Source organism: Crocodylus porosus, unplaced genomic scaffold (genome assembly GCF_001723895.1).
Source record: "Crocodylus porosus isolate Cpor-Errol unplaced genomic scaffold, CroPor_comp1, whole genome shotgun sequence".
Lineage (NCBI taxonomy): Eukaryota > Metazoa > Chordata > Crocodylia > Crocodylidae > Crocodylus > Crocodylus porosus.
The window spans coordinates 142,116,481-142,125,236 of NW_017728886.1; positions in this window are offsets into that span (position 1 = coordinate 142,116,481).

Genomic DNA, 8,756 nt, shown 5'->3' on the forward strand with positions numbered 1-8,756 from the left:
TATCTATAACATAACAGACATTCAGTGCACATAAACCACTTTCAAAATGGCTGAAACTGTTTTAAGGTAAGTCGGAAAGGATGTCGTATCAGACTTAACTGATTTAGGCTACAATGATTTATTGTACTTCTGTCCCAGGTCCCCTCTAGATTCAAGCTAATTCATAGTCTCCCTGTATCCCAGGATGCTTTGCACCTCCACCGCAAACCCCCTCTTCAAAGGATGGGCAGGCTAGCCTTATAGTTTCATAGTTTCTAGGGTCAGAAGAGACGTGAGCAGATCATCGAGTCCGACCTCCTGCAGGATAGAGTACTGGGGTCAAATGACCCCGGCAAGGTGTACATCTAGCCTCCTCTTAAAGACCCCCAGGGTAGGAGCCAGCACCACTTCTCTTGGAAGTTGGTTCCAGATCCTAGCCGCCCTGACCATGAAGTAGCGCCTCCTGATATCTAGCCTAAATCTACCCTCTGGCAGCTTGTGACCATTATTCCTGGTCACTCCTGGCAGCGCCCGGGGGAACAGGGACTCCCCCAGTGCCTGCTGGTCCCCTCTCCCTAGTTTGTAACAGGCCACTAGATCCCCCCTCGGCCTTCTCTTCTGGAGGCTGAACAGGTTCAGATCCTGTAGCTTCTCTTTGTAGGCCCTGCCCTGCTGCCCCCTGATCATGCAAGTGGCCCTCCTCTGGACCCTCTCCATGTTTTCCACACCCCTCCTGAAGTGTGGCGCCCAGAACTGGATGCAGTACTCCAGCTGTGGCCTTACCAGTGCCACATAGAGGGGGAGGATCACCTCCTTGGACCTGCTCAAGATGCATCTGTGGCTGCATGACAAGGTACAGTTGGTCTTCCTGACTGCATCCCCACACTGCCGGCCCATGTTCATCTTGGCATCCATGATGACTCAAAGATCTTTTTCTGCCTCTGTAGTGATAAGAAGGGAGTCCCCCAGCCTGTAGGTGTGGTGCTGATTGTTCCTCCCCAGATGCATCACCTTCTACTTGTCAGTCTTGAATCCCATCCCATTCTCATCCGCCCACCCCTGTAACGGTCTAGACCCCTGTCTAGGTCTGATTGCAGCCTATTCCTCCCTTCTAGCATACCCACATCCCCCCACATTTGAACAGGGTGCTAGTTATCCCTTTGTCCAAGTCACTGATGAAGATGTTGAACAGTGTGGGCCTGAGGACCAAGCCCTGCGGAACCCCACTGCCCACATCCCTGCAGGTCAAAAATGACCCATTCACTACCACTCTCTGGGTGCGGCTCTCCAGCCAGTTGGCGACCCATTTGACTGTGTGGTTGTTGACACCACAGTCTCCCAGTTTCTTGATGAGAACAGGGTGAGAGACAGTGTCGAAGGCCTTCCAGAAGTCCAGGAAGACTATGTCCACTGCTACCCCTGCACCTAAGGATTTGATGACCTGGTCATAGAAGGCCAACAGGTTGGTATCACAGGACCTGCCACTAATGAACCCATGTTGGTTGCCCCTAAGCATAATCTCCGCTGCCGGCCCCTCATGGACATGTACCAGAATAATTCTCTCAAAAAGCTTGCCTAGGATTGAGGTAAGACTAACTGGCCTATAGTTTCCTGGGTCCTTCTTCTTCCCCTTTTTGAAGATGGGAACCACATTGGTCCCCTTCCAGTCCTCTGGCACCACACCATGGCACCACGAGTGCTCATAAAGCCGTGCCAGGGGTCCTGCTATGACATCAGCCAATTCCCTCAGTACTTGAGGGTGGAGATTGTCCAGACCAGATGAGCTGAATACATCCAGTCCCTCCAAAAGTTCCCTAATTAGTTTCTCACTAACCCTTGGTCTAGGTGCGCCTCCTCTGGGGACTAAGGGGGGCCCAGTTGGGGGGGGGGGTGGCTGTTCTGGTCCCTGCTTAGGAAAATGGAGGCAAAGAAATCATTAAGTATGTTAGCTTTGTCATCTGGTGTGACAACCAAATTTCCTAACTTGTCCTGCAGGGGCCCCACATTACCCAGAAGCTTCTTTTTGCCCCCTATGTATTTTAGAAAGGACTTCTTGTTGTCCTTTATCTGGGAAGCTAGTCCCAGTTCCATCTCCACCTTGGCTTGACTGCCCCCCTGCATCCCTGAGCAACCACAGTATAATCCTCCCTAGTGATGGCCCCTCCCTTCCATGGGTGTGCACTTCCCTTTTAGCTAGGAGACATTCCTGGATGCTTTTGGTGAGCCATGGGGGCTTTTGCGCCCTCCTGCCCCCTTTGATTCATGTTGGGATTACCTCCCTTTGGACTTGGAGGATCGTCTCCTTAAGGAGCAACCGCTCTTCTTAGAGACCTGGCTCCCCTCCCCTCTGGGACCTCAGTGCTTCCCCGACTATTCTCCTTAGCTCATTAGCCCTCCTGGGCTGCTGCCTTGCTGTAGGCCTTTGCCACCTTGTGCTGGATGGTGAATTCCACCAGGCAATGATCGCTGTCACTCAGGTGGTCGAGCACCCGCAGACCCCTCACCAGGTCATCACCCGTGGCCAGCACCAGGTCCAACAAGTTGTCTCCCCTGGTGGGGCTGTGCATCTCCTGGGTTAGATGGAGGTCCTGCATTTTGGCTAGGATCCTACACGAGCAGTCAGACCTGGCTGACTGCTCTTTCCAGCAGATGTCTGGAAAGTTCAGGTCACCCATGATGACCACATCCTTTGACCTAACTACCTCCATGAGCTGACTTAAGAATTCCTGGTCTAGCTCTTCCCCTTGGTTGGTTGGTCTGTAGTAGAACCCCACCATTAAATCTCTTTCCCCTTGACTGCCCTGTATTCTAACCCAGATCATTTCAGAGTGCCTCTCCTCTGATTCTTTGCTAATTGACAAGGATGTGTATTCCTCCTTAATGCCACACCCCCACCTTTCCTTCCTGTCCTATCCCTCCTGTACAGCCTATAGCCCTGATATTCACTACCCAGTCATGTGTTGGGTCCCACGCTGTTTGCTTCTGCTAAGTAGGGAGGTATGCTCCAACACCTCTTGCTAGCTTTTGACCTGGGCCACGGCAGACACGTGGCTGCAATACCAGAATCAAAACTAAATATCTGTTCACTTGTTTATCTGTTCAATCTATGCAGCTTAGATTAACTTGTAAAGATTGAATCAGATCAACCTTGGGCTTTCGTCTGTACTTAGTCATAGAAGAGCAAGAACAGGAGTGCTGTATTTTACACTCTCTGCTTCAAGAGGAGGTTTGAATGTATGTGCTTTGCTTCCTAGCAAAGTACCTTATTTACCAGGCCATGGGGAAAGCATTCAACTACCTTTGAAGCTGGCCCATTGCACCTCACATCTTGCATTTTATATTTATTTGATAAAAAGTGTTGGGATACTGCTTTAATATTCCCCTCCCTGTCTAAAGCAGCAACCATTTAACTGAGACATACTTCTGTTGGCTTGTTTTCCTCCTCCTCCTGCTTCCACAGAAAAGAGCTGGAGAACAGTATGACTTACCTGGCATTATGAATATGTCCAGGCAATTTTATCACTCCCACTGGGCACTGCACATGCTGACTGACTGATTGAGCATGTGTGGAGCCTTAGTGCAGTCTTCTGAGCATGCTCAGAAGAGAAATATAAAGTATGCACAGATATGTGGAATTATGTTTAAACGACCATAAATTGCCCTTGTACTGCTACATTAAAGTTTCATGTGGTGATGAAATAGAAGTAAGCACCTAACACATAGTTAATGACTAGGTCCTGACATACATGACTGGAATCAGGGAGGTATCCCATTACATCTGTATAAAATTATATCATGCTTTCAATTAAAGCAAGTATTCAGTTTGCACTGAACTGGAGGGAAATCACATGTTGCCCTGCAGAAGCATACAGACCTCCCTTGCATTTCAATAACCTAAACTTAGATCCTTCTCAAGACAGATCATCTGTTACAATAGGAGGTGCACAAGACTGCATTCATGCCCATAGGGAATTTTAACTTGTTATAAGATGCATCTGGCTGCTTAAAATCTATTTCCCTCTTATTGTGCAACGTGTATGGGTTTTGCTAGGGAATATTTTTCCTTCTGGAAACTAGACATGTATCCATGCAGCATAAAAATGGTAGCTGCTATAAAAAGAGTTGTGTGGTTAGCACACTTACTGAAGACACATGATACCTGGGTTCTAGGTTCCCCTCCACTGCAGAAGGTTTGAACCCCCTGGGCATGTCTAGACAAGTGTGTATATGTGTTTCCCTAGGAACAAGTAGCAGGGACACTTAATTGTGCCATTGCTACTTTCCCCTGAGGAACGCTTGTGCACAAGCACTCTGGTGTGGAGCAAGTTGCTTCAGATAGGGCAGGGGAGGATGGGGTCGGCACCTGGGCTGGCCAAAGAAGCTTTATCTGGTGTTCTGGGTGCTTCCTGGGGCTACAACAGTGATGATCTGGTGAATGGAGTCTAGCTGGCAGCCAGAATGTAGTTCAAGCCAGCCAGGCTCTGGTTTTAGGTACCATACACAGCTGCCACATGCACCACCATACTTCTTTCAGGTGTGGGTCTTTTTGACACTGGGATCTAACTGTGTCAAAAAACCCCACCATACTGCTAATTAGCAGTGCAGGGAATTAGCCTGCATGTATGGCACATGCAATTTGCAGCACTGCATACCACACATGTATTCATCTGGACATGCCCCTATGTCCTAACAAAATGTGCCAACTGGAAATCTACAAGGCGGACGTGGGTGTGAATAAACGTGCATCCTTCTTTTCAAAAGCCAACTGAATAGTCAAGAGGGAAGGACTCATTAAGCCAGTTGGAAAGCAAGCAAGATGAAGCAAAATTATGTGACTCAGGGAGGTGGGTACTATCCTGGAAGGGAGAAAGACCAGAGCGCTGACCCTGTTCACACTGCTGCTTATGTGTTTAAGCCAGTGACTAGTCTCAAATGACATACTGGTATATGTCATAGTACTATTTGAGATTGCATTTTAGTATCTGGAGGCAGGATCTAGCCTGATAGAGTTGCATCAATGTAGTGCACAGAGTGATCTGAAAAAGCAGTGAACCACCAATCCTTTGTAAGTCCCCCTGTGACAGGACGGGACCTAGGGGTGCCGTGAACTCCCCTAGTGCCCCCTACTGTGTCAAGCCAGTGTCAATGCACCCTCATTCTCTCCTGCCACATCTCTGATGATAAAGGTATTAAGGGAGGCTGCCTTTTATCCTCCTTGACACAGTACCTCTGACATACTTCAGTCTGTGCCCCATCTATGGTGACTCCGTGCACACCCACCTCAAGGGCTATGCGTGGCTCCTACCACCCCTAAAGCCTCTCAGATGTCCCGGACATTGTTTAGGCGATTACCGTTGCCCGCGCCTTCGCGGACACTCTCCGGCCTCTCTTCCCTTGCAGTCACCCGCGCTCCCCGCGGATGCTCCCAGGCCTCTCTAGGCTGAGCCCATACTGGGGCCTCCTCGCTTGTGCACCCTCCCTGGGGTTCCTCGCAGCTGCTGCCTGCACTGGAGCCTTGCTTTGCACCCTCGTAGCCTGCACTGGGGCCTTGCCTCGTGATCCCCTGCCTGCACTGGGGCCTTGCCGCACGATCCCAATAATCGAGCCTCAGGTGGCCATAGCCATGCCTGGCCCCCAGACCCCCTTCTTGGGTCCTACACCCCACTGGGGCTCCTCACTGAGACACAGGTGGCCATAGCCGTGCCTGGCCCCAAATCCCCTCCTTGGGCCTTAACCTAAGCACCTTCTGGGGTTTACAATTCCTGTGTGGCTCAGGTGGCCTCAGCCTTACCTGGCCCAATCCACTGTGTCCCTTCTCAGGGCTGGGGTCAGTACCCCCTTAATGCTGTGCTCTTTCTGGCACCAGGGTCTCCACACCACTGTGGAGCCCTGTGAGGCCTCCTCCAACCCCTTATAGCCTCACCCGGTCCTCCAGTTTAACAAAGCAATATCATAAGCCAATCAGCTACAACTCAAGAACTAAGCCACCTGGCTAAATGTAAACTCTGAACCACCAGGCCCTTTATCCTTCCAAATCCCTACCAGGGCTTCCTCTACCTGGTCTCCTTCCACAGAAGCTGCTCAGGCCATTGGGCTTCTCTACCCTGCCCGCTTCAACAAAGCTCTTACTTCCCCAGCTGCCAAAGGAAAACTGCCTGCTTGGCCTCAGCCTGGGTTGTTTATATAGGCCAGGCCCTGCCCCCTTCTGGTCAGCTGACCAACTGCAGTTGCCCCAGCAACTGGCACCTGTCCTCCTTTCTAGGAGCAGGGCACTTCAGTGCCCTACGACACCTCCCTCCATTGCTGTGTAAGCTGAATGCATGGAATGAGATGTCACAAGAAGAAGGTAATTTCAGTAAGATTTGATAGTGGAGAGAATCAGGAAGTATCCCAAAAAACTGGGCAGGCTGGTGAGAGTAGACTGAAGAATGCTGACTATTGTACATAAGTTGTCTTTCTTGAAAGGAAAGTTCAAGACCTTAAGGTTTTCTATTACTAGCCAGGAGACTTCCTTTTCCTGTCTCCAAACACAAGCATATAATCCTTCTAGGTAATGTCATGGTAAGTAGGCCACTCCTGCATGAAGAAGTGCTGTAATTAGGATAGCCACGTAATAGCCTTACAAATAATTACCTTGGGTTTTCTATTCCTGCCCACACAGAAGCAGCTTCAAGTTGGTACAATACTATATAAAACAATCTTCTCTCCACCTCTAGCACAGTTTCCCAGGGACTTTAAATCATAAAATGTATAATAACACCGGAATAAAGTACTCAATTTTCCCATGAGGCACTCAGCCTCCTGCTTGCTTGTTTTCCTTCAGTCTCTAGGGTGCTTTCCTTCTTGGCTGCCCAGTGACCTAGCCTCAAAAGGAGGGCATTCTTAATCCTGCCTGGATTTGGAGTGGTTCATTAAAGATGTTTGGGTTCAACTCTCCTCTTTCAAGCCTCCTCTGATCTGTGTAGGTGGTGCAACTGCTGGGAAAAAATGTTGGATACACCTCCCTGTTTTTAGTGTGGGGTTTTCATACTGTGCTTCTGCATATCTAAGGCAAAATTGAATCACAATAGAATGTAAGTGGACTTAGATATCTCTGATGCAGCACAGAATCACTTCCAGGCATTTGCAGAAGGGACAGACTTAGTTGCACAGAGCATTTAGACATAAGCTTGAAATATAGGATTCTAGAGAAGGTGATGTAGAATACCATTGGGTGACTCTGTTACCCATACCCTTAGTAAATAGTATTTGCAAGTTTTGGCAGGAAACAACATTATCCCCAAACTGTGTATAGTGTCAACGATACATGATGTATAGAAATTTAAGTAGTCCAAGTACTGTGGCCTTTCATACAGGTATGACAGACAATATCAAGTTTTTCATGTTTTAGCTAGCAAGGATTTTTAAAGAGGTAATGATGACTACTTTGCTATCAATCTGACAAGATGCAAAAAGATTATCAAGTCAATGCTGGTTTTCTTACCTCCTCACTGATAAAAGGAAGTAGGCTTACCTACAAAGGAAGTAGTCTGCTAATGTCTATTGTTGCCATTTAGATATCTTTCTTGGTGCTTGGAGATTTGATTTATCCCAAAGGTTTACATGTATATACAAATATGTTTAAATGTGTTTGTGTGAGGGGTGTGGGGGGGAATGTCTGTGTCTGTTTTTAAATAAGTTAATGTATATATTTCAAGAGATCAAAACTGACTCCTAATCTAGTAATCTAGGCAGAAGACCTTCCCCATATATAGTCTTGAATTATCTCTCACAGACTTTTCAATCTTAGTAAAGGGAAAGGAATGAGGGCGGGATTCACTGTAGAGAAGACCAGAGTCTTGAAGGCTGAGACTCACTTGCATATAAGCTTCTCTCTTCAAACTGCTTGGCAACAAATTGACAAAAAATCATGGGTGGAGGCGGGAAGAATGTGTGTCTATTTGTATCCATGTGTGTCCTGAATAGATTGACTGTCCAGAAGTAAATATACAGACAAAGTATGCAAATTAGTTCAGAATTATAACCCCCTATCACTAAGGAACACTACAGGCAAAGACAGAAGTGGCAATTTTAATTCAATCTGGCCACAGCAAACAGTCTATAGATGTGACCAAACACAAGTGCACACTGGCTGACACAGCTGTTTCAAAAATGGCCAATCAGGCAAAAATCTGAATTGCATGAGGGGTCAAATGAAGATGTTTCAAAACATGGCATTTCTTTAACTTTTGTCTGGACTGCCTCCCAGCCTGAAGCTGTTTTCAGAATGGGAGGAAAGAAAGGGAGCAGGAGTTTGGTCTGGGGTTTTTCCAGACCCTGCTGGACAGTGGGGCAGGTATATTAGTTCCCCCCTGAGGTGGAGGGGCTCTGATTCATCCATTCCACCCTCCAGCTTTGACTAGGACCCCCTAGAATGAGTTCCCCTTCACCCCTCCCATTTTGAGCACATAGGCTGGGAGACAGGTGGGGCCTTTGCCAAGGGAAACTGGCTGCAGGCTGCAGCCAGCAGCTAGAGTCTTCTCCCCCCTGGAACCAACCAGTGAACTTCTGTTTGGTCTGGGGGATTATTGTAACTCAGACCACTTCCTACAAAGTGTTCTCAGCTACATCAGGGAGCTACGCTTCTGTCTGTACCCTGTAGCAGGGCACTAGGGTATACCTGCTCTGTTAAGGGAGCAAGCAGCCTCAGAGGCTGCTTGCAGGTGGCAAAGGAAGGTAATTGAGGACTCACCTGACCAGTAGCAGGATGGGCTGGAGTCAGAGTCTGAGATGGGCTG